The following is a 23274-nucleotide window of genomic DNA, read 5'->3' as shown; positions in this document are numbered from 1 at the left end:
GGGTTTTATTTGGAGTCGAATGGATGTTTGAGTGACTTTCAGAGTGGGTTCAGGAGGAATCGGTCGGTGGCTGATCCATTAGTGAGATTAGTGACTGGGGTGGAGGAGGCATTATGTGATGGAGAGTTGGTGGGAGCGTTCTTTTTGGATTTGGAGTAGGCGTATGATATGGTGTGGAAGGGAGGGTTGTTAGTGAGACTGTTGGAGATGGGTGTGAAGGGAAGAATGGTTCGGTGGATCAAGGCATTTTTGGCAGATAGGACCTTTCAGGTGAGAGTGAGGGGGGTGCTGTCTGAAGTTTGGAAGATGGAGAATGGGACGCCGCAGGGAAGTGTGATTAGTGCAATGCTGTTTAATGCGATGGTGGATGGGTTGATTCGGGCTTTGGCGGGAATTGGGTGTCGGGTGGATTTCTTCGCGGATGATGGTGTGGTCTGGGTAAGAGGGCGGAGTTTGTTGTTGGTACAGAGACGGTTGCAAGCTGCGATAGTACGCATGGAGGAGTGGTGTGGGAAATGGGGCTTCTCGGTGTCTGTGGATAAAAGTGTGAGTATGGTGTTCTCAAGGAAAAGAGTGCAGCAAGAGTTGAATTTGGTTTTGAAAGGTGTGAGGGTGAAGAGCGTGGAAGAGTTTCGGTACTTGAGGGTGATTCTGGATAGAAAGTTGAATGGGAATGTGCAAGTGGATAAGTGTAAACGCAGGTTGAATTTGTTGCGGGCGGTGACTGGGAAAGAATGGGGTGCGCAACAGAAGTGTTTACGAATGTTGTATAAGGGGTTGATTTTGAGTGTGATGGATTTTGGGTGTCAGGTGTCAGTGGGTTATACGTCGAGTCAGAAGTTGCGGTTAGATAGGGTACAGGCGAGGGCATTGAGGGTGTGTTCGGGTGTGATGAGGTCCTCTCCAGTGAATGCGGTTCAGGTGCTTGTGAGAGAGATGCCATTGGGGTTGAGGAGGGATGCGTTAAATATGAGATGGTGGGTGAAGTGCAGTGCGAAGAGTGTGGCTCATCCGGTGCGTGAATGTTTGAAGTATAATTGGAGGTTTGACTATTACAGGATCGGTGGAAGAGGAAGGGGGGCACTTTTGGGTTTCACATGTGGGAGAAGGGAGTGCAGTGGGGTGTGGGTGATTTGATGATTGTGATAGATACGGATTTGGAGAGAAGGGCGAGGTGGATGATGAGATCTCCAAAGGTGTGTTTGGAGCTGGCGAATGTGGTGTCGAAGAAGAGAGGTATGCGGGGTGAGATCAAAGCTTTGGGTCAGGAGTATGTGGCAGGAAAGGAAGGATACAAGGTGTTTACGGATGGTTCAAAGGATCCTGTGTCTGGGAGAGTGGGAATGGCGTATTATCTAGAAAGCATTGGGGAGTATAAAATAGGACGACTGATGAATGATGTGTCTATTTGTACGGCTGAGTTGGCGGCGATTGCATTGGTGATTGATAGGGTGTGTGAGTTGGGGTATGAGAAAGTGGTGGTGTTCTCGGATTCATTGAGTGGGTTGCAGGCGATTGTGGCAGGGGATGGTGATAGGAAGGATGTGATTTTGGACATTAGGATGAAGATTGATCGGTGTGTGCGCGGGGGTATGGATTTGGAGTTGGCGTGGGTTCCCAGTCACAGTGCCATTTTGGGAAATAAGTTGGTGGATCTGGCGGCGGGTGAGGGTATGAGGAGGGGAGCGGTTGATGTGAGGTTGCCTTTGAGTGTGGATGAGGTGAAGGCTGTGATGGTGAGACGGGTCCTGGATGAGTGGCAGGAGAGGTGGGTGAGTGGGGTGAAGGGCAGGTGGATGTTCGGTGTTCGTGGGAAAGTGTCAGTGAAGGTGGATGCAGGGAGTTCAGAATGGAGGAGGGGGGAGGAGGTGATGCTGAATCGGTTGAGGATAGGTCATGTGGGGCTGAATGACTGTCTACTTCGAAAAGGGAAGCGTGAATCAAGGGACTGTGCGGTGTGTGGGGTGCCTGAAACGGTGGGACATTTTTTGATTAGGTGTGAGAGACATGTTGCAGAGAGAATTGATGAGGGTTCGGTTGACTGCGTTGGATGTGGCTGAGCTGAGCGGGGGGGCTTTACTGGGAGGTGATGGGGAGAGAGGCAGGAGGAGGAGTAGTGTGATGTTGGATTTTGTGAGGCAGACGGGGAGGTGGGAGGAGTTGTGAGTTTAAATGGAGCTAAATAATAATTAGTGGGTACGGTGCACATCATCCTATAGGATGGGGAAGAGCCTGCGTGGGTCCGCCCACGCCTCCGATAATTATGAAGAAGAAGGATAGTCATTCCAGGCACAGGTAGGTGAGGCTGGGACAGGCTTGGGCGCCTGCTTGATCTTTAACTTGTTTTTTTATTGCGGTCAGGATGACTGAGTGGGCATGACTGGTTCTAGCTTGGCCCGTCTGCCCACTAGGCCCCTATTTATGGCAGCTATACTGGCTGTGCAGCCAGTTTGGAGGTGGAGAAAGGGGGAAGGCCTGGTTCAGGGGCTCACCAGTTCTGCGGGGGCTTTGTGGAGCAAACCGGGCAGAGTCCTGCTCGGCCCGTGTACGGTCGGTCGCCTGTCTATGTATTACTGCGCAGCGAGAGCGTAGGGATTGTATGGGGAGGGGAGGGGAGTGGGCGAGGTTTCATGCTCCAGCATTTTGGAGATGTATTGGGTGTTTGAGAAGTTGGCTCCTCTTCTCTGATGCTGGGGTGTTTGACTGAGTTTCCTTTGCATCAACCTGGTGTCTGAGGAAGAGCCTGGTTATTTTGTACCTCATGGGGAAGAAAAAGAGGCATGGGAAGAGGTGTCCTGCCTCTGACCAAAGGATGCAGAAGTTAGTCCTGTGTAATCCAAAGGAAGAATGAGGTCCTCAGCGAAGGGTGCAGGATTCATCCTCTTCTTATCCACTTCTTTGGACACTTGGTCCTCTAGTGGGTCTGAGGAGTCAGAGAAGGATGGTGAACCCAGCAACAAATATTTAAATAAGGCCGCACAGGGGAAGGTGCCGTCAGTCACAGATTGTTGATTGCATGTGGGTTCCCCCTCAGTAGATTCCTAGATTGGAGCGTGACGCTAGTGCTCGGTAGTTTTAAGAATCTGCCCAAGATGGGGTTATGGAACGGATTTCCATGCCACGCTTAATGTCCAAGTTGTAGCCCTTTCAAAGGGGAGAACGCCTCTTTGCTGTAATTTGAGGAGATTTATCCCATTTTGGCCAGCTTGGTAGGTCGATCCCAGTCACGGAGGAGGAGGCGGTGCATGATCAGGTAATAAAGCAGATTCAGCCTTTAAAAAGTCCTATGCTGGGGCGCACTTTGGCCTGAGAACAATTATTGTGTGTCCTATACTGCCCAACTACTTTTTTGTTTCTTCAGTGACTGGACACCACAATTATGGAAGGGGCTGATTGAGCACCTATTTTGTGTAGGTCCTGAGGTTGTTCACCAAGGTCTTAGCCATGGTGGTGACTTCATTTCATCTGGATAGTTTTCAGGTATTTCTTTACCTAGACTGGTTGGTGAAGGCTCCATCATGGTCTCTTTTGGAGGATGGAGTGAAAACTACATGCTCCCGTCTGATGGGTCTTGGCTTATTGAACAATCGGTACAAGTCCCATCTTCCCCTGTCTGAGGATTTGATGTCCATTGGGGTGCAATTCCTGACAGGATTTGGCTGAGTCTTGCTATCCTTGGACCGAGTGATTCGTTTTCAGGGATTGTTACTAGAGTTGTGCAGGATGAAGAGGGTATCGGTGAGGATGTTACTGGTGGCTCTGCTGGGGCATATGGTGTCCTGTATGTTTGTGGTACAGTGGCCACGCTTGAACCTGAAGTCACTGGTGGCTCATCTTCACTGACATTGCTGCCCAGCTTCATAGGAGTTCGAAGAGCTGCTACCAGTGTCCCAGGTCCTGAAGGACAGTTTTCATTGGTTGCTGGATGTGGATACACTAAAAAGGGATATTCTCTGATGTGATCAGTACATATCAGTCTTACCACAGATCCCAGTGGCATGGGGTGGGAAGCATCATTTGTGCATTGTGCTCACTAGGAGGTGCGACCCAGCAGGAGGAATCCCATTCCTTCTACTGAAAGGAGTTGGTGTTTGACAGAGCTCTGGTTGTCTTTTCCAGGATGGTGCAGTGGTGTTCTGTATTGGTACAGACACTATGCAACAGTGGCATTCGTGAATCAACAAGGGCTATCCAGTATCCAGCTCTGTGTGACCTGGCCTGAGTTCTGGGGAATTTCGCGGATGCACATTTCAAATCCCTTCGAGTGGTGCATATCATTTGGTGGACAATGGCACTGCAAACCGATCCTTCAGGTGCTCCCCTCCTCTCGGGAGATGGTTCTGTTCTAGGAGATTGGAGCACAGGTTGGGTTTCCCTGCCTAGACTTATTTGCTTCTTCAGGGAATGCTCAACCTCAATTGTACTGCTCCAGAATTCCGAGCAAGGGTGGCTGGGTTGTCTGCTGTATACATTTCTGCCCACACCTTTGATTCTGGGGTTGTTCAGCAGGCTTCAGGACTGCGGGGTGTGTGGGATAGTAGGGCCCATGATCCTCTGTTGGAAATGGTTAACTGAGGTTGAATGGGTGAGGGGAGGAATTATACCTCATGCGGTGTGGTGGAACAGTTTTAATTAGGGAAAAGGGTATCTCTTTGTTAAGGATGAACCTCCAAAGTAAGTACTGTAACGAGCAAGAGTAGGACTAGGCATAATGTGGGTTACAACCCTTCATTGATTGTTCACCGAGATTGAGCACATTACTGAAGTCCAACAGCACTGACGTGACTTTGAACGAAGCTCCAAAAACCTGACTCTTTAATTCACTGCTGAAGACATGGATGTGTCACTATTGGGGCTTTATATCACTGATAAAAACAAGTTTGCATTTTATTTGTAAATAACACTTTTCATGCAGTTAGATGCATCGCATTCAGAAACATGAGCTTCATTTTGCAGTCTATCCTTTCTGCAGGACTTTAGTAGTATGGGCCTAGGTGGCCCAATCAGTGTGGGCATTTTCCAGAAGTGCCCGATTCATTTTAATCAACCCTATCACTGTGAATTTACTGCAGTCGTGCCTGGCCGTTGCTACAGTATTCCAACAGTATGAGCTTACTCCAGCAGAGTTCTGTCATTCCATGGGGATTCAGCAGTGTATGTTTCCTCCATCCATTCCCTGTCATAGCTGATGGATCCCAAAAGTTTGAGCGTCTTCCAGGAGGAGGAGGATTATGTTCATAATATTCACACCAAGGAAACGATTCTACAAACTAGGAAGTTATGAAAATGCCACCTGACAAATCTTGATGGCATTTTCCCTACACGTTTTGTCTGATAAACATAACTTTTTTTCATCGCCTGGTTCAATGATACTGCCTCCCTTTTCTTTCAAGTGTTTTTCATGGTTTTAGTCATAAATCCTCTGTTATAATTGCTATTGCGTTGCGGCGAGTACAATATTGCAGCGGTTGGCCTGCTTTTTGGCGCAGAAAATGTGTGATGTCTTGCAAGGGAGTGATTCTCACAGCCCTTAACCTCACAAGTTCTAATGCAGATCCATTTTTGAAGTGCTGATCCATCCTAAATTTCCTCATACAACCTTGGACTGGATGAATGTTTTTTAGTGTCACAACAGAAATGTGGACACCATGTGACTAAAATTTAGGGTGAAATATAAAGGTAAATTGAGATCCAAGAGGTATGGTTACTGAGCTGCTTCTCCTTCGTGTACTATTCTCATTTAGTCAGTGCTCTTAAAAGTGACTATTAGCAATGGTGGTCCAATTCGGGGGCGCTAATAGGCACCAATGAGTTCTGGAAACACAGGTGTTCCACGGGACGTTCTTTTTTCTGTCTCAATATTTCCCAACGCGTCCCTGATTGCACATTTTACCATTTGACTTGCTTTTCAATGCAAGAGAATTTACATTTCATCACTAGGGTGTCACTGTTGAAAGGCTCCATGTTTGAACGATCTGTTTCTGGGTTTCGAATGATAGCTTGGGAGAGACCCTCATTTTGAAGGTTCCACCAGCATTTTGCATCTGTTGTTAATCTTTGTTGTTGGTATCCCTCCCCCTTGTACCGTGGCTTTCTGCTTCTTACAGCATCTACGCCCAAACCAAGCTACATATTAAATGTCAAGTATCTAAGACCAATTGTTTCTCGTTGAATTCCATTTTATAACCACGCAGGTGAGTGGTTGAGGCCATTTTATAGGCTACACATGCAGATTCTCTAATCAATGACAACAGCAGGCGCCTTCTCTATTGCTGCCTGCATCACTACGCAGCTGCTTTCTAGCACAGCAGACCCCATTGAGTCGTCACCTGGGACCAACCTTAACTGTTGTATATATTAGGCCACGAGATGATTAGGAGATTGCTCTATTTTGAAACTGTACTAAATCGAAAGATGCTTCACATCACAAATTGATGTTAAATGATTGTTTAATTGAAAATAACAAATGTTGTGACCATAGCTTACTTTAGAGAAACACCTGTCAAGCCAGCTAACCAGGATGTACTTTCACACTAAAAGGAAGCCACCTTTTCAGAAATGAATTACAAGTTGGATAAATCATTTGTTTGTCCAAAGGTCTGGAATATCTTAAGTATAGTGTGAAAAGAGCATTTACAAACATCTTTGCCAGTAGGATTAATTGAATATGGTGGATTTCAATACTACATTGAGCAAAGTGTGAAGAATCCTGGAGATCCCTCACTGAAACCCTGCTTAAAGTGTCCTGCCTGGTGGCCAGGGGAAGGCAGACGCTTCCTGATCCCAACCCTGAGGATGGTGTACTGCAGGAGGATCACCAGGGTGATATGATATATTTTATTTATATCGCGCCCATACACAGGTGTTTCAGAGCGCGACCAGGCAAAGGGAGGGAAACAGTGGTGAGAACAAACACAACGATCTTACTGGGCCCAGTGGCATTGAGAACACGCAAGTGCATTGGGAAGGGAAAAAGGGGGAAAGTGCATGGAGGGGGAGAAATTGGAAAGTGCAGAGCATAAGAGAGGACAAGATAAATAATAAGTAAATAAATAAATAAATACAGTGATCAGAAACAGTGGTAGTGCACCCTGTGTGGGCCAAGTGCAAGGTTAGTCAGATAGGGAGTATCTGATCAGTGCAGGCAAAGAGTGGGGGGAGCCTGTATGGGCACAGATACAGGCCATAGTGCAAGGGGTGGCCAGGGGGCAGTGCAGGAGGGCGACAGGGTGAGCAGGTACCTGGCCCGAAGGGTGGAGACATGGTCCAGTGTAGTTGGGAGATACTGTGGGATGGGGCAAAGTATTCTTCCTCTGACAGCAAGATTCTTTACCACTATGTCAGAAGAGGTTAATGCTTATTGTCATTTTAATGTATCCCAAATTATTAAATCTAGGGTGGTATACCCTAAGGTATGAAATAAACTCCTGGGTCTAAGGCAATCTGGGTTCCGGCCGCGACACGGAACTGAAACTGCCCTTATCGACCTCAAAACTCAGATCGAAGATTTAAGAGACAAGGGTAAACTTGCTTTACTGCTTCTTCTCGATCTCTCTGCAGCTTTTGATCTCGTCAATCATCAAATACTGTGTCAACACCTTAAACTAGCTGCTCATTTTTCCGATAAAGCCACTGCGTGGATCAGTTCATTCCTGGACAACAGATTGATGCGTGTCTTTTCCCCCCTGGCAGCAGCATCACCCTCACCCGTCACCTGCGGGTTACCACAAGGTTCTTGTGTCTCGCCCACGTTGTACAACGTGTTCACAAAACCACTATTTGATATCTTCGACTATCTGGGTGTCACATATACCAATTATGCTGACGACACCCAGATACTCATTCCAATCTCAGGAGATTACGCCTCCGACTCTCTCTCAGTGAATGCCATCTACCAAGTCATCCAAGCCTGTATGGCGTAGCACGGACTCTGTCTGAATGACGAGAAGACAGAGCTCCTTATTCTCGGCTCTCCTCAAAAACTATCCAAACTGGCCCCTGCGTTCCAATCCTTCATCATCGACGGTAACACAATCAAAGCCTCTAAGGACACTAGGGATTTACATGGACTCTACTCTCTCCTTGGTCAGTCAAACCAATGCAGTCTCCTCGTCAGCGGCATACACTTGTAAGCTCATTACAGCGAGCCGCCCCTTCCTATCTCCAGCTAACTGTGTCACACTTACCAGGACGCTTGTGTTGTCTAAAATGGACTATTGTAATGCCCTTTATTTGGGCACCAACCGATGTAACCTAAACAAGTTACAAATCATCCAAAATAATGCCATTAGAGCAGCACTCAACATCCCTAGGAACCAACACATTTCTGACGCCAGACGTAATCTACGCTGGCTATCGGTCCCTCAACGAATCACTCTGAAAACACTTGCCCTCACTCACAAGTGTCTTTCCAACCAAGCACCCTGCTACTTAGACAACAGATTTGCCCTCCACAACACTAACAGACCCCGCAGAACTGCTCAGACCAACTGCCTTTCTATACCACGCTTCAACCTTCAGAGATCAGGCAGAGCCAGCTTCCCTGTAATGGCGGCTAAACTTTGGAATTCGCTCCTATTTCATGTACATGGGCTATTATCTTCTGCTCACCCGGCAACTGCATTATGTATATAACTGTAATGTAAAATGTAATTTGTAAAGTGTAATTTGTAAACTTAAAGTGTAATTTTGTATTCCGTTTGCCTTAACATGTTGTAACTAAATTACGCGCCCGGATACCCAAGGGCCTGGTGCGCTCTATAAATAAAATAAATACAAATATTATACAAAAAGAATTTGGCCCCTAAAATCAAATGCCCTCCTCAATACCAAGGGTACACTACAAGGAATGGCGGAAATGTTGTCTTCTCCAAATCATCTTCCTCTACAAAGTTAAAATCTACAGCTCCTCTGTTAAAATGACTAAGGGAATTAAATCTACCCTTAAATAATACACAAGAAGTAGAAAAACCTAACTTTGATAAAGTAAACTACATGTCCCAGAGCCCTATAGAGACTGAGACAAAAGAGGGTTGAAGAAGCATGTAGATGACAGGCAATTGGGCCAGACAATTGACATTAATAGCTTTCACCTGAAACCAATTGCCCTACCTATGCGGCATAAAAGGCTGCAGCAGGAGAGAGAAGGAAGGAAGGAGCTGGAGCAGGAGTTGGAAGGCTGGCAGTTGTAGCAGTAGTAGAAGAGCATGAGGCTGGTAATTCATGAGGCAGTGTGATCACAGAAAGAACACCAGAGCATAGAAACAGCAGATTTCACCTGCAAGTTCGGAGAGGGCCCTGTGTTCTCAAACCCTGCCTTCCTGTGGTGAGAGTGGAGGTTTCCCAGTGTGCGCCTAGTGGCTGTAATTGCAGAGCTGTGACTGTGCTGAATCCCGAGGCCCATAGCAGAAAGCAAGCCGAGGGACAGAGGACTGAAGGAGACTCACAATTGCCGTGGCCAGACCTGAGACACGTGTGCTGTAGAACGGTGTGGGTCCAAAGTGTGCCCAAAGCCATAGTAGAAGTGAAGGAAGTCGGAAAGCTGAAGCAGCCGCAACCGCAGCCTTCCTGGAGCTGGTAAGTGAATCTCACCATTGACCTACCTGGTAACTGTTACCAACTCTAAAGTAACTCGCGCAAGAGTAGAAGTGAGTATAAACTGTTTGTCGTTATGAAAAATATTGCTAACAACGGAAATGTATCACGCAGACTAATAGTGAAAGCCGCAGTGTTCGCGTGAGAAGAAAAGCATCTCATTTTCCATTGTTGAACTATTACTGTTGCCGGAGTGGTTGCGTGCCCCTAACTAAAGAGGGAATGCCTGCTAAAACATTCTGAAAACCCTAAAATTGACTTGCACAATTGTTACAAGTGCATAAATCTGTTTTTCTTTTGAAGAATTAACTTTGTAGTATTAAGAGTAAGTATTCTTTAAAACCTTGAAGTTGTTGTACTAACAAGAATTACCCAAGCCAAGAGGCGAACCCTTTCCATAGTGAAGCAAGTCTATTTAAATCTATCAACCTGATATGCAAAGTTGTTAAAGGTCCAGTGTCCTCTGATACAATTGTGACAGTGTTACCTAAAGTTGGAAGTGTGGCAATACAGTTTAGGGTGGCTACTGGAACCAAGAAGGTGTGAACAAAGCTGGGGAAGGGAGCTGGGTGCTTGTAAAGAAGATTGAACAAATAACCTGTAATGCCGAGAATGCTGAAGTTGAGAGAAAGTCTGTCTTGAGGCAGAGGCAGGTTATACTTGTGGCAGTAAGACAGACAGAAGAGGCTATGTTTCCCTTTTCTGGGAGCATAGGAAACCGGAGTGCTTGCCTACCTGTAGAGATCATAGTGCCTTAGCATTATATGCCTAATAATGCTCAAGTATAAAGTTGAAGCGGAAATACCTGAACTGTGGTTGTGTATACCACTGTCAGTGAATGTTACATTGAACTTGATTGAAGTAATTGCATACTGTGGAACAAAGGAGTCTGTTCCCACGGTAACAGTAGTAGAAGGGTGGTTGTCAAGAGGAAAGCAACAACCCAAGAAGAAGCATCCTGACAATTATACCAAATATACAGCAGAGGTCATAACTGCTTGTAAAGTTATAGAAAGAGAAGTTGTTAATCTATTCTTGAACTGTGGCAAAACAATCTTGGAAAGAGGATTACCATTGGTGCTGTTTTCTTGGCTGGAATTGGAAGGGGATCCTTTCAACTGAAAGCTGAAGAACTGTTACCAGTGGATGTTTGTGTGATGAACTGTTGTTTTACTTGGAACTTCCAAGAACTGGTTCAAGACTTTTTTTCTTTTCCTTTGGACAATCCAGGGGAAGGGATTTACCCAGGACAGGTGAAAGCCATGCAAAATACTGGTTAGTTGTTGTTCACTCTTTCAATTTTATGATTTCTTTTGAATGGTTTGTTTAGTGCGAGGGAGAGTTTGTTTGTTAGGAGTTATCCCTTAGCCATTTGACTAGGTAGGCAATTGCCTAATAGAGTAGAACTAGCAAAGATTTATTTGAAACCTTTTTATTTAATAAAAATGTTAATTTTGAGAAACACAAGCAGTTGTCCACCTCGCATTACTGACCCCCCCCCACAAAAGGGAACATTAGTACAGGGCTAAATAACGTTTGGGATGATGGAGGGGGTAATAGGAAATTAATGAGTTGGGGAACAATCCCCTTCCTCCAATAATAGAGAAGGATATGACCAAGACAACCTTTCATGAGAGCTTATTTAGAAAGCCGTTTTTCATGAAGATTTGTACACATGAAACCATGGCTGTCATTTGTGAATAGCGAGGATTGTCTACTGCTACACCTGGCATTCATCTTGGTCAGTTTCTCTGGCACCACATGGTCCTCACATTGTGACAGAATGCCATTTGTGAGGGTGGAATAACCTGAACCTTTTGTTATTTTTTAATTAAGGTGCCATAGTTTCCGTTTTGCCTGATTTTTGCACACAAATACAGACATCCGTATTTATTTATCAAAATAGAGAAAGGAAGAGTTTCTGCTTGGTTCCCTATACTATCGCTCATGCATTGCAAGCCAATGACAATATAAAAGTTGTATGAAAAATATTAAAGTTCTTCAAATTGCTGACAGCATCTAACAAGATTGTCATTACACATGTGGCCTTCACGCCATGAGACACTGCATACTACCAATTTTATTTATTTTGATATTTATATAGCGTACCTAACCCAGAGGCATCTTGGTGCTTTTAACAAGAATTCAGTTACAGAATGTGCTTATAGCAGCGGATTACAATCGATGCATGACATGCACTCATGGGGCATAATTGGTACAACAAATACATACTGGGAAAGCCTTGCCTCATGTTACGGGGAGCTACATCAGGCATGCATACATGGGACATAATTGATACAGAAAATAAATACATACTGGGAGAGCCTCACCCCATTTTATGGGGAGCTACATCAGGCATGCGTACATGGGACATAATTGGTACACAAAACGCATACTGGGAAAGCCTCACCTCATGTTTATGGGGGCTACATTAGGCATGCATAGGAAAAAGGTAAGGGTGTACAGTAGGCAAGAAGGAAAGTACTTAGATAAGGCGTAGAAACAGTACAAGTCGCTCTCTGAAGGGATCGAGGGAACTGCGGTTCAGTTGTGGGAGAGAGACAAAGCCAGAAGAAATTATGATTTTCCATGATTGGGTGAAATAGAAATGTCTGAAGAAGAAGCAAAAACGTTGCAGATCATGGGGGTTATGGGGATCGGCAAATTAGGAGATAACGATGTCATGGAAGTGAGAGGCACGACCTGTGAGACGACCTAAGATGCTTCGGGTTCACATAACAATCTACAGTGATGCATGGAAGAAAAGTTAAAGCAATTTAGGTGAAGATTGAAAATTGGTTCCTAAAGGAGACTGTCTAACGTGTACGGAGTGTTAATAATACTCACACTTGAGGACAAAGAAAATTGACTGTAATATATTGAATCACTTAAATGACAGAAACATTTATTGAAAATAGACGTGAAATGTCCTGAAGAAGCTCACTACAGATCATGGAATACTTACGATTACATTAAGTAGAACATGGGTTGGCATACTGTAGATAGAAAAACATAAAATTAGAGACATGGTATTGGTAAATTGTGAGATAAAAACACCTGAATCGGCGAGGAGGTATTGGTTAGATAAACCTTATGTTATGTTGTTGTTGGACACACATGTTTTATTAGCATTCTGCAATTTATACTTTTGGTTGTTGTAGAACACTAGACACCACATATTGGCAAGGTGTAAGTAACCAAGAGGAAAAAAAGTAGTTTTTTGTTGGAGCAAGGGATTTGAGGAAGTAAAATAGTTTGCTTGGATGTGGAGTCTTTGAGAAACGAAAGACCTTTAAAAAGTTTACCAACCTTGATTTATGAAAATGGAATGTATTAATACACTGGTGATTTACTGGACCTATGAACATGTTACAACCAACAAAATTTGAAATACTTGAAATGCATTTTTAAAATTACATAAAAGTGTGAACTGGTTGCACGGCTGCTGATGTTATTTCTCAAGAAAATAATTTGTGTATTGTGCTTGTGGAAGCACCATTTTGGTAACACTGTTGCAGCAACCTTGTTTATCGAAAATAAGTGAGTTTGGTATTATGAAAACATTAACTAGCCCAGACGGGACTGTATCATTTTTTCCACACATTTTTGAATAAAGGATGTAACTTGGGTCAGCAGCAATCACAGGAGCATCCGAGCAACCATTTGTTCTTATCGTAACAATGGAGCTGACACTGGCGTGAAATAACCTAGTTCCATTTGTGTCCTGCATGGCTGTGTGTAGGTTTTAATAACTGCATTTGTTCATTCCAATACACGCAGAAAAGAACTGGTTGTAAATTAACTTTTTATATGACAAATATGTGGATGGATACAGAAAAAATAGCTACAAAATAAATATGGATAAACGGGGCGCAACGTTGGCTAGTGATTATGTGTGTTCTGTCTATGTATAGAATGGAGGTGGCGAGTGACTGGTTTGCTAGTAGTTTGCAACTTGAAGTGTTTCCGCCTGTCAAGATAAATACAGACAGATATCACAGAAAAAAAAATACAATACCATACATCCAGGTGCCTTATTTGTAATATATAATGATGCAAGTAAGTCTATCTCTCGCTTCCCAGGCTCACTATCCCCTGCACAAACCGACTTCTGTTGACTTCAGCATTTTTTGTTTTTCTTCTTCTCCTCCTTGATTTTTTTGGTTGCTCCAAGGCTTCTCAACTTCTTTGCCTTTATTTATTTTAGTGAACATTTTTAAGGCATTTTATACAACAGAATTGTGTTTCATAGAACCACAAGACAAACCCGTTGCCCCTGAACTATTCTTCCTCCTCAATAATATATATACAGTCGTGGTCCTACTAGGCCTTGTGGCATTCAGCCGTGCAAGTGCATTGAAGAGAAGTGCAGGCAAAAGGGATGGAAAGGGGGAGCAGAGGAGTGAACAAGTGCTGGAGGAGGGCCCAAGAGGGAAGTGTTAAGGGGAGCCAGGAGGAAAACCTCAAACTAAGTGCTAGTACCGGCGGCTCCCAAGGATGGTGTAAGGAGCCACCAGGCAGGGGACCGCAGGGCAATGCAGTGGGGGGAGGGGGTGCTGGTAATGACTGGGAGGAAGGGCCTGAGCTCCTTTGAGGTTCATGAGGATCAAGCCACCGGTCACAGCAGCAGTGGGGGGATGAGCAAAGAAGGGAAAGGGGTAGAGAAGACAAGAGTTTTGAGCAGTTTCCAGAACTCTAGGAGATCTGGTTCAAATCTGAGAGGGGCAGGGAGGCTGTTCCAAAGGGAGGCACCAGCAGCGGAGAGAGACCTGTCCCCACTTTCTGCTTGGAGAAGCGTTTGACAGTCGGAATTAGAGGAGTGTAGGGCACTAACGGGGGAGTATTTAGGGAGGGGGAAGTTGAAGATAGCATGTTCACAGACTCCAGAAGGCCTTGTGGATGATGCAGAGGGTCTTGATTTTGATCCTTGCAGCCACCGGGAGCCAGTGGAGAGATTATAGGGCTGGAGCGATACAGTCCCTGGGCTTGAGGCCAAGGAGAAGTCTTGGAGTCTTCATGAAGCTGACTAGTTGATATGCTATTTTGAAAGCGTGTAGTTGTACTTCCAACATAAGTACACCAATATGGATCAGGGCTGAGATTTTAAATCTGTTACATTTTGCTGTTCTTGATACTTTTCTAAGGAGCCAATGAAGTCCTCTACATATCCAGCCATGTGTCTTGTTCTAGGTGATCTCAGTGTTGTGCATTCCAGTAGTAGGTGTTTTTAAGCGTTCAGTGGGCTCCTTGCAGAATCTACAGAGTTGAGTCTGTTACCCCGTCTAGGTCTCTTACAAATAGAATTTCTTTGGTATGCAAAATGTTGAGTCTGAATCTGAGGAATAAGGTCCTCTGCACCAGGTTAGGGAATTTTGCCAAGTATTTAGGTAAAACATTCATTAGCCTACTGTTATTTTTGGCCATAAAGCCCTGTTTAGCAACTCCCACTGATCCTTCTGTTCGATTTCAGTCCGCACACCAAAGTTTCTGTTTTACCTTTCCGAGGTTTAGTTTAAGCTGTATTTCACTTGAGTCGATATTATCAATATTTGTCTGCAGCTTGCAAATCATACGTTCAGAACCGCGTCAATAGATTACCCATGTTTTTCACGAGTATTCTGTAATGAGCCGGGCTGTCTTCCATGATTATTTTCCTAAAAAGTAAAGGAATAACTAATTCCACATGACCCTCCCATACACTGATAGAAGGCCCAGCTCCCATCCTAGGACTGCAATTGGTATCGAATTTGGGAGGCGTAGAATCTTTTTCCAAAACGAGTCTTCTAGCCCTTCCCATAGCTTCCAATCGGTAGTAAGGGCACTCTCCGCTCCATAGGTCAGAACCGAGATGGGCTTTTGTTTATCAAATTGGATAGTTGGGAGCAGTGAGAATTTTCCATATAAGTTATGGATCGCTTGGGCCTGTGCCCTCAAACACTTTGTTTTCCTTCTCAGTTCCATGGTCCAGGGCTTGTCATCTCTATTGGCATTGATGTATGGTCCCAAGTATTTAGTAGCCTTTTCAAACAGCATCAGCTACGCACACAGGCGCCAACGGAAGGGTTTCCTTTTCTTACCTCTGAGATTCTGGAGCACTACAATTTCTGATTTTCCAACATTTATTTCGAGGTCTTTTGCTTCTTTAGATTTCTTAAAATTTTCTAGGCTTTGTTGTAGGCCTACTGGAGTTTGTGCCGGAAGCACTAGCTCATCTGCATATATCTTCCAATTTAGGATTATGCCATTTACCCTAGGTGGGCAGGTATTTGGAACATTCTTGGCATGTTTCAGGTCTGAGATTAATAATCGAAAAGAGCTTGGGTCAATGAGCAACCCTACTTCAGCCCCTTTTGTGTAGGGATCTTTGTGGATATCTGGCCATCCCTGTTTAGCCTCACTTGAATCCCTGTGTCTTCATTGTAGGGCAATAATAGACAACAGAAGATCTTCCGGACATTGCCAGGCTCTTATTTTTTGCCAAAGGCAGTAACGATCCACAATGTTGAATGCCATCTTTAAGTCAATAAAAGCTAAATATAAAGGACTCCCTGATTTCAGTGCTCGAATGTTCAAGCTGTTAAGTAAGAGCAAGTACACGTTGCATCCGACTCCTTTGACAAGTCCAGTCTGTCGCTTGTCGTCATTTTCTCTTTTCAACACCCATTTATTCCGCCTCTTGAGTAACATTGATGCAAATTGTTTCTCTAATGCATTGGGTAAGGCGATTGGTCAGTAGTTGTAAGGGTCCAGTCACTCTCCCTTCTTGAAGATTGGAACCACGATGGCACATTTCCAACCAGGTGGAATTGTTGTGACCTTCAGGATATGTTTAAATGGGAGGTAGCAAAAGTCTGCCCGATGTCTGGGATTTGCCTTTAACATGTGATTTGAGAGGCCATCTGGTCCAGATGCTGGTGAGCTACTTGCGTTTTTGATCAAGACAAGTATTTCCTCTCTCTCCATTTGTAGGTTCCACATTGTAGCGGAAGCCTCATCCTGTACGCCATGGGAGTGCCTAGGGTACTATTACAGATTTGTGTATTGTCTCACCCAAACCTAATCTGTTATGGGGTTACATAGAAGTTCTTCCTGTGGGAATCAAGATTGTTTATTATTTCCCAGACATTTGTAGAATTGTTCTCCAAAACCACTTGAAGCCTAAGTCCCCCATCGGTCTGCACCAGGCTAGATTTATAGGATTTCAGACATTTTCGATAGCGTTGTTTTCGTCTCCTTATGGTTTCTGCTTTTATCTGATTTGGGAGCTCTCTTAAGACTTTTATGTCTGTCCTTAATTCTCTTCTTTGTTCCACTATTTTTAGATCATATCTGTGTTTTCACTTAAAATGTGGTTTTCCTGCAGTCAATCTCTTCCCCATAAAGTTGCTAAACAACGCTGTGTAGTCCATCCCTTTTGGGAGAGCTTCGATGGGTTTAGCAAAGGTGTCACTCAGTCTCGACAACTTCCTTACTTCCTATCCGCAGCATGGGTCTTCCTGGTTCCACCTCAACCCAGCCGATATTGACCCCCAGTTTTCCTTTTTGGGGTTTTATTCCAACTTATTTCGACCATATCATGATCACTTAGGTAATCCTTCACCACACTGAATGAGATAATTTCGTCTAGCATGTTCCGGGAGATGAAACATTAATCTAAAGTGGCCATTTGATTTCCCCTTCTCCATGTTGGAGCACCAGGAATATCACCTGGAAAATTCCTGTTTAACATGTGGAGATCTCTTTCTTCCATGGCCTTCAACCAGGCAATTGTCCTGCTCTTCTTAGATTTACAGGGTGCTTGCTCGTTAACATTGTCACTGCTTTCAAATTCCAAACAATCTAGGTTTAGATTGCCACATATCAAAACTCTCACGGTTCTGTAATTTGTTTTTCCTAGGTCTATCAGTTTGGTCACTTGGTTGATCAAGTTAGACGTCTCTCTTTCTGCCGGGGTCCAGTGGATGTTTAGAAGTAGTAACCACTTGCAGGTCTCGGGTGCGTTGTTCCTAAAGGTAATCTGCAATTGTTGGATAAATGAGCTAGGGAGTTGATTTCCTTGCACCTTCGAATCTAGCCCATTTCTCATGATGGTTAACAAGCCTGATTTTGGGCTCCCTTTGTTGCCTTTTATGGCTGGGTTAAGATAAACGGAGAAGCCGTCAATGGTTTTTCCCTCAGCCATGTCTCTTGCATACATAATATATCTGCTTTATCCAGGTCCCCACTTGTGTTGTTAAAGATGTTTGAATCCTCGCGAATTCCAAGACTCAAGTAGGACCTTGTTCCCTTGGTTTACACAATGGGCGCTACTTTTCAGAGTTTACATTCAAGCTTTTCGCCAACCAGTCACATGAATAATCTTTTTGCTTTATTCGGCATGTCCTTTCTTCTTGTTACACAGGAGGTGCTTCTAACCCCACTTGATGTGTTAAAGTTGATTTTAAAAATGTTTTGGCTTGACAGTTCTTATCCTCTTCATTGTCGAAAGGTAGGTCTGAGTATTGTTGTTTTGTCTGTCTTAAGGAAGGTTTACAAACTTGCTTATCGTTATTTATCAATTTTGATTTGTTGTCTACTCGCATAGTCGGCCTATTCCCTTTTTTTGATTCATATATTCTGAAGCCTAGGGATCTCCTATCTTAGGCAGCCACCAGGATTTGGTTGCACACAAGATTAGATGCGATTTGTAGGCTAACACTGTCAATTTTTTCATCAGTATGAAATTCCACCACTGTTATGTCCCAAGACGAGATGGACATCAAGTTTGGAGCATGGTCGAACAAACTGAGACGTTTTTTCAGTTAAGTATTAGTTCATCTTTTATACTTAGAATCCGTTCCAGCATAAGGACATTGCAGATAGTCGCATTTGCTCTTCTTTTTTTTTTATCATGGGCCTGGCTGGTTACACTACCGTTCTTGGCGCTTTGACTATGGTAGTCTGTCCCACCTCCAGAAGATTGTGTAGATGTTTCAGGGCTAAAGTTTTCTTCCGACTTGATCCATTTGTGGTTAACTTGTCTCTGTTTTTCTTCATACGGAAGCTTGTGGTCACTATGAAGTTGTTTGACTGCCCTAGCTCTCCTCTCTGCCATGGGTATAAATACAGGCTTTTGGTTAAGTCCTGGGTTGGCTTTAGCGTCTGTATCTCAGTAGGCCGTATTGTCGGCTTGGGCAAAACGGCATCTCCCTCCTCGCCCTTGTCCATGCTCAAATTTATATTGCTGTTATCTTCGTCATATACAGATAATTCCATCAGATCCTGCTCTTGGTCGGCAGCTAAAGTGGGGAGATCCGTCACAACCTCTGTGTCTGATTCTTGTACATTGACCAGTGAGGATTCTTTACTATTTGTTGGGTCCATTCTAAAATAATCGCCTGCTGGTAAGCCCTTATTGGATGTATCTCTTACGTACATTCTTGGGTTTCTTAGGAAACTCTTGCAGCTGTTTGATTTGGCTCTCTTTGGCAGCCTTTCATTCTTACATTTCTTCCTTTGCAAGAATTTTGGTCTTAGAACATCATTTACTTTAGGCTTGGCACCAAAATTGAAAAGGTGTGCCTGTCTTTGTCGTAATCCCTCTTCCGTTTCTTGATCTATCATTGGTGTATCAGTTGGGACCTTCTCAGTCACCCTTTCGTGGAGGGCCAGGTTAGAGGGAGCACACTTTGCTCGGCTCACTGTGTACCCGTTCCCATCGGGTGTGTCTCATACACAGAACTCATACTGTAAAATATGGGGTTTCACCCTAAGTAACCCAGGCCAATCCAGACAGGGACCCCTTGCTCAGTGTGCTTAGAGAGGCACAGCTTCACCTCGCTGATGAAGGCATCCTACCCACTGCTAAAGATTTCAACATTAGATTACTTGTGAACAGCCCAACCAGTAGCTGGAACAAGTCTCCAATTGTGGATGCTACTTATCCAATGCGACATTGACTTCACCGCATCTAAGGGGTGTGACATCGTGGCACTCTGTAGCAAAAAGAAAGTAAAAATGAAGGTGTGTCCTCTGGCTGAAACATTTAATAGAAAAAGAATAACTCTTATAAAATGAGTCACACTCAAAAAATGAAACCGAATGAAAAGTAGAAACCAGTACCATGAAAGCTGGAAAAAGGGAATAGGACGTAAATAATATGAAATCGGTGAAAGTTGATACAGGAAACGGAAAAAACAAACAAAATCATAATGTAGCCAGAAGGAATGGTGCCAGACAATGCAACATAAAATACTTGTATGAACATGCAACAAATACTTAAGGGACTAGTGTTAGAACCCCACAGTGGATCATAAATCATACGTAAATCGTATGTTCAGACAAAGACAAAATCAGAAAACAAAAACAGAATTGAGATCAGATTTTGCTACAACACAATAGGCGTTCACACACCCAAAACAGAGATCAAAAGGAAGAAACAATAATCAATAATATGAACACTGATATGATAATATAAAAATCAACATGAAGGGATAAATCATTGGTGAATCATATGTTCAGAGCAAAATAAAGACAACAAAACACAAAAAACAAGCTGTCAGATTTGATAGAATAAGTGAAAAGTAAAAATCATACATTGCAAGCAAAATTACAGTTTTCATTCACCACACCCCCCCCCCTGGAATAAAGAGTCCAATCTATTGATCCAGAAGGTCTCCATTCGAAGGAGGATGCTCTGTAAGTTACCATGTGATATGGTAGAAATCATTCCGACGACTTGAAATTGAATCTGGCCAATTTTGGTGCTGTTGTTTTTGAAAATGGCATGCCACCACTGAATTCATGTTCTTCGTGTGGATGTTCAATCTATGTTTTTTCACCATTGTTCCATTGATCTGTTGCATTGTCCTACATACTCTACCCTACAGGGAATCTTATTGTGTGGTATCACAGGTTGCAAAATCTAGAAGTCTAATCTTTTCCCTGGTTCTGGGATGATGGATCACATCACCTTTAGTCACATAGTTACAATTGGAGCAATGAAGGCACGGAAAAGTCCTAGTTTGTTTACAGCTTGCCTTTTTAGTTTGTTTCATATCAGTCTTAACTGGATGGTCTGTTTGGTGTGACCCTCCTGTGTGTAAACAAAGGGGGAGTGTCCCTGAAAATATCTTTAACTCTGTTGTCGCATCTCAAAATGTCCCAGCATTTGAGAATACATTTTCTGATCCTGTGAGTTTGTGTAGAATATCTAGATACATAAACCAATGGATTTTCTTTTGTTTTTGTTATTCGTACCTACGGTTTGTGCCAGTGTTGCCTTATGAAGGGCTGTGTCTATCCCTTCTTTATGATATCACCTAGTGCTAAACTTTAGTGCCATTTGCTGCTTTTCTTTTTGACATTTGTTGTTGTTATTGACAATGTGTTTGACTGTCGGTAGTTGACCATATAGAAGGTGTTTGATTAGAATAGGAGGTTGGAAACCCAGGCAGTGAAGTAAATTGTTCCTGTCCATAGGTTTACGAAAGATAGTATCTATTCCTTCTTGAAGGGGAGTGATGTCAACAGCCAAGAAGTGAAAAGTGGGGTTACCCATCTCTGATGTGAACTGGATATGACTATCGATGGTGTTGAGATATATGAAGTTCTCTAAGTCAGATCTTGGGCCTTTCCAAATTCCAAATCCCAAATATATAGTCGAGTTATCTGCCCCATTATGTCTGATGATTCTGTCATACCGGGTGAATAAGTACATGTTCTGTCTCAAATTTCAGCATAAAACAATTGGCATAAAATGGGGCCATAGTGGCCCCCGTGGATGTTCCTGATGTCGCTAGATAGAATTGTTTGCCATGTCTGAAGTAGGTATTCTGAGATATAAAGTAGTGTCATGATGAATACCTTAGAGGCACCTATATGATCTTCTTGGAGCAACATCCATTCAACTGCTTTTAATCCTAGGTTGTTTGGGATTGATGTATACTTGACATCCATGGTGAATAGAATCTGTGTGTCGGTTATCACACAGTTTATAAGAATTTGAAGAAAGTGTGTGGGGTCGTTAATGCATGAGGATGATTTCTGTATCAGTGGTTGTAAGAAGTCCATGTAGATCCCCAGTGTTTGAAGGACACTGTGGCTGCCACTATCTGTTCTGTCTAATTGTTTGACTTTTGGGAAGAAGATAGAAGGTTGGAATTTATGGATAGGGATTGGTAAGAAAACATCAGGTAGTGCCATTAATCCAGTCCAGGTTTTCTGCTGTTAGCAGTAGTTCTTTCAAATTCTGAACAATATCATTAGTGGGGTCAAAATCGTGTTGCATATATGTGGTAGAATCCGATAACTGTCTCCGATATTGAACTAGCTAATCGGTGGTGTTAAGTAAAACCAGGGCTCCTCCTTTATCCGCTGGGTGTATGGTAATAGATTTGTCACTGCAAAGAGATCTATTCACACCCAATTCATTTATTTTCAAATTCTGCATTTGTGTTTTTGCTTTTTAAACAGATGTTTGCAAAATCTTTGAGCAGTGATTTTTGAAAAATCTCTATTGTTGGAACCATAATAGGTGCTAATCTTGGGTTTGAATTCCACATAATCATTCTCATCCTCGTCTCTTGAACCCACATTGGATGTTTCTAGTTCAGAAAAGAAAACACAAAGTTTACGGGACTAGATTTAAGCAGTTCGGTAGAACAGACATTTCGGTCGGGGTAAGGTGTCTATAAGAAAGATTAATGACTGTTATTTTGTACAGGTTTTGTGTCATTTTAGACATACAAATACTTCAATATTTGTTAACTGAACTACAGTATTCAGACTGTAGGTCAAGTTTAAGATTCGTATTAATATTTTAGTATAAAGTTTGGAGCCCCCACCAGATGCAGCTTTGTAAACTGTAGGCTCGAAGCTAACATGTTGCACTAGCATGGCGCCTATTAACACGAGAGCCTAGCTTTTTTCACAAATACATGTGTGGTCTGATTAGTATTGCAGTTTTATTGTACCAAGGTGTAATCTCTTTATGTAATTTTGTAACTTCATCAAGTACATTGCTCTTTTAGAGTTGAGAGTCCTATATAGATGCAACCTTTGGTTGTATGGTAATCCAGTATGATTAATGCTCTAAGGTTAGAACTTAAAATGTCTCCTGTATTATTTAAGGTGGGTGCTCCTACATTCACATGTTGGCACGGTTGAACCCTTTTTGCTCTAGGCACTATGAAACTGCTGCTTAATCAAGAGTTCAACCAAGATTATATAATTCATGACTCAAAACATAGGTCGATAATTAGATTCAATAAACTTGGTTAAAATCCCATCTAAAAGTCCAAATGACCACGCTGGCATAAATAACGGATCAGGAACATGTACGCGGAAATTTGAGTTGTATAGGAATGAAACCCTGCATCTTGTCTGGAATACTTTTACACAAAATGCATTGTACATTTGTGTGTGTTCACATTACTGTGGGGGATAATTGCTGCTTTTCATAACTTCAAACCAGGCATCTGACTGTGCAGACTGCGGAGAAGAACTTGAAAAGGATTTTTAACTTGCCAAACTGAAAGAGCGACCATTTGCCTCGTTTAACTTTCTTATTTTGTGTCATGGTTAAATGTTCTGGGGATAACGTATTTATTTCAGAGAGCTGAAACTAATGAGTTATACATTTAAAATGGACTTAAACCAGTTTTCTAAAGATGTTACATTGAATTTCTCAACGTTTACAGT

At 43.1% G+C, this 23274-nt stretch overlaps 1 protein-coding gene across 1 annotated transcript in view; it reads left to right on the top strand.

The window, feature by feature from the left end:
• The window catches only part of MRPL21 (mitochondrial ribosomal protein L21), a 279597-nt gene that overhangs the window by 4697 nt on the left and 251626 nt on the right, over positions 1–23274 (top strand). The gene's annotated exons all lie outside the window — the stretch shown is intronic.

Source organism: Ambystoma mexicanum, chromosome 11 (assembly GCF_040938575.1).
Source record: "Ambystoma mexicanum isolate Mex_15411 chromosome 11, UKY_AmexF1_1, whole genome shotgun sequence".
In the NCBI taxonomy this organism is placed as follows: domain Eukaryota; kingdom Metazoa; phylum Chordata; class Amphibia; order Caudata; family Ambystomatidae; genus Ambystoma; species Ambystoma mexicanum.
Note: the sequence above shows the minus strand (reverse complement) of the source record. Positions and strands in the feature narration are given on the sequence as shown.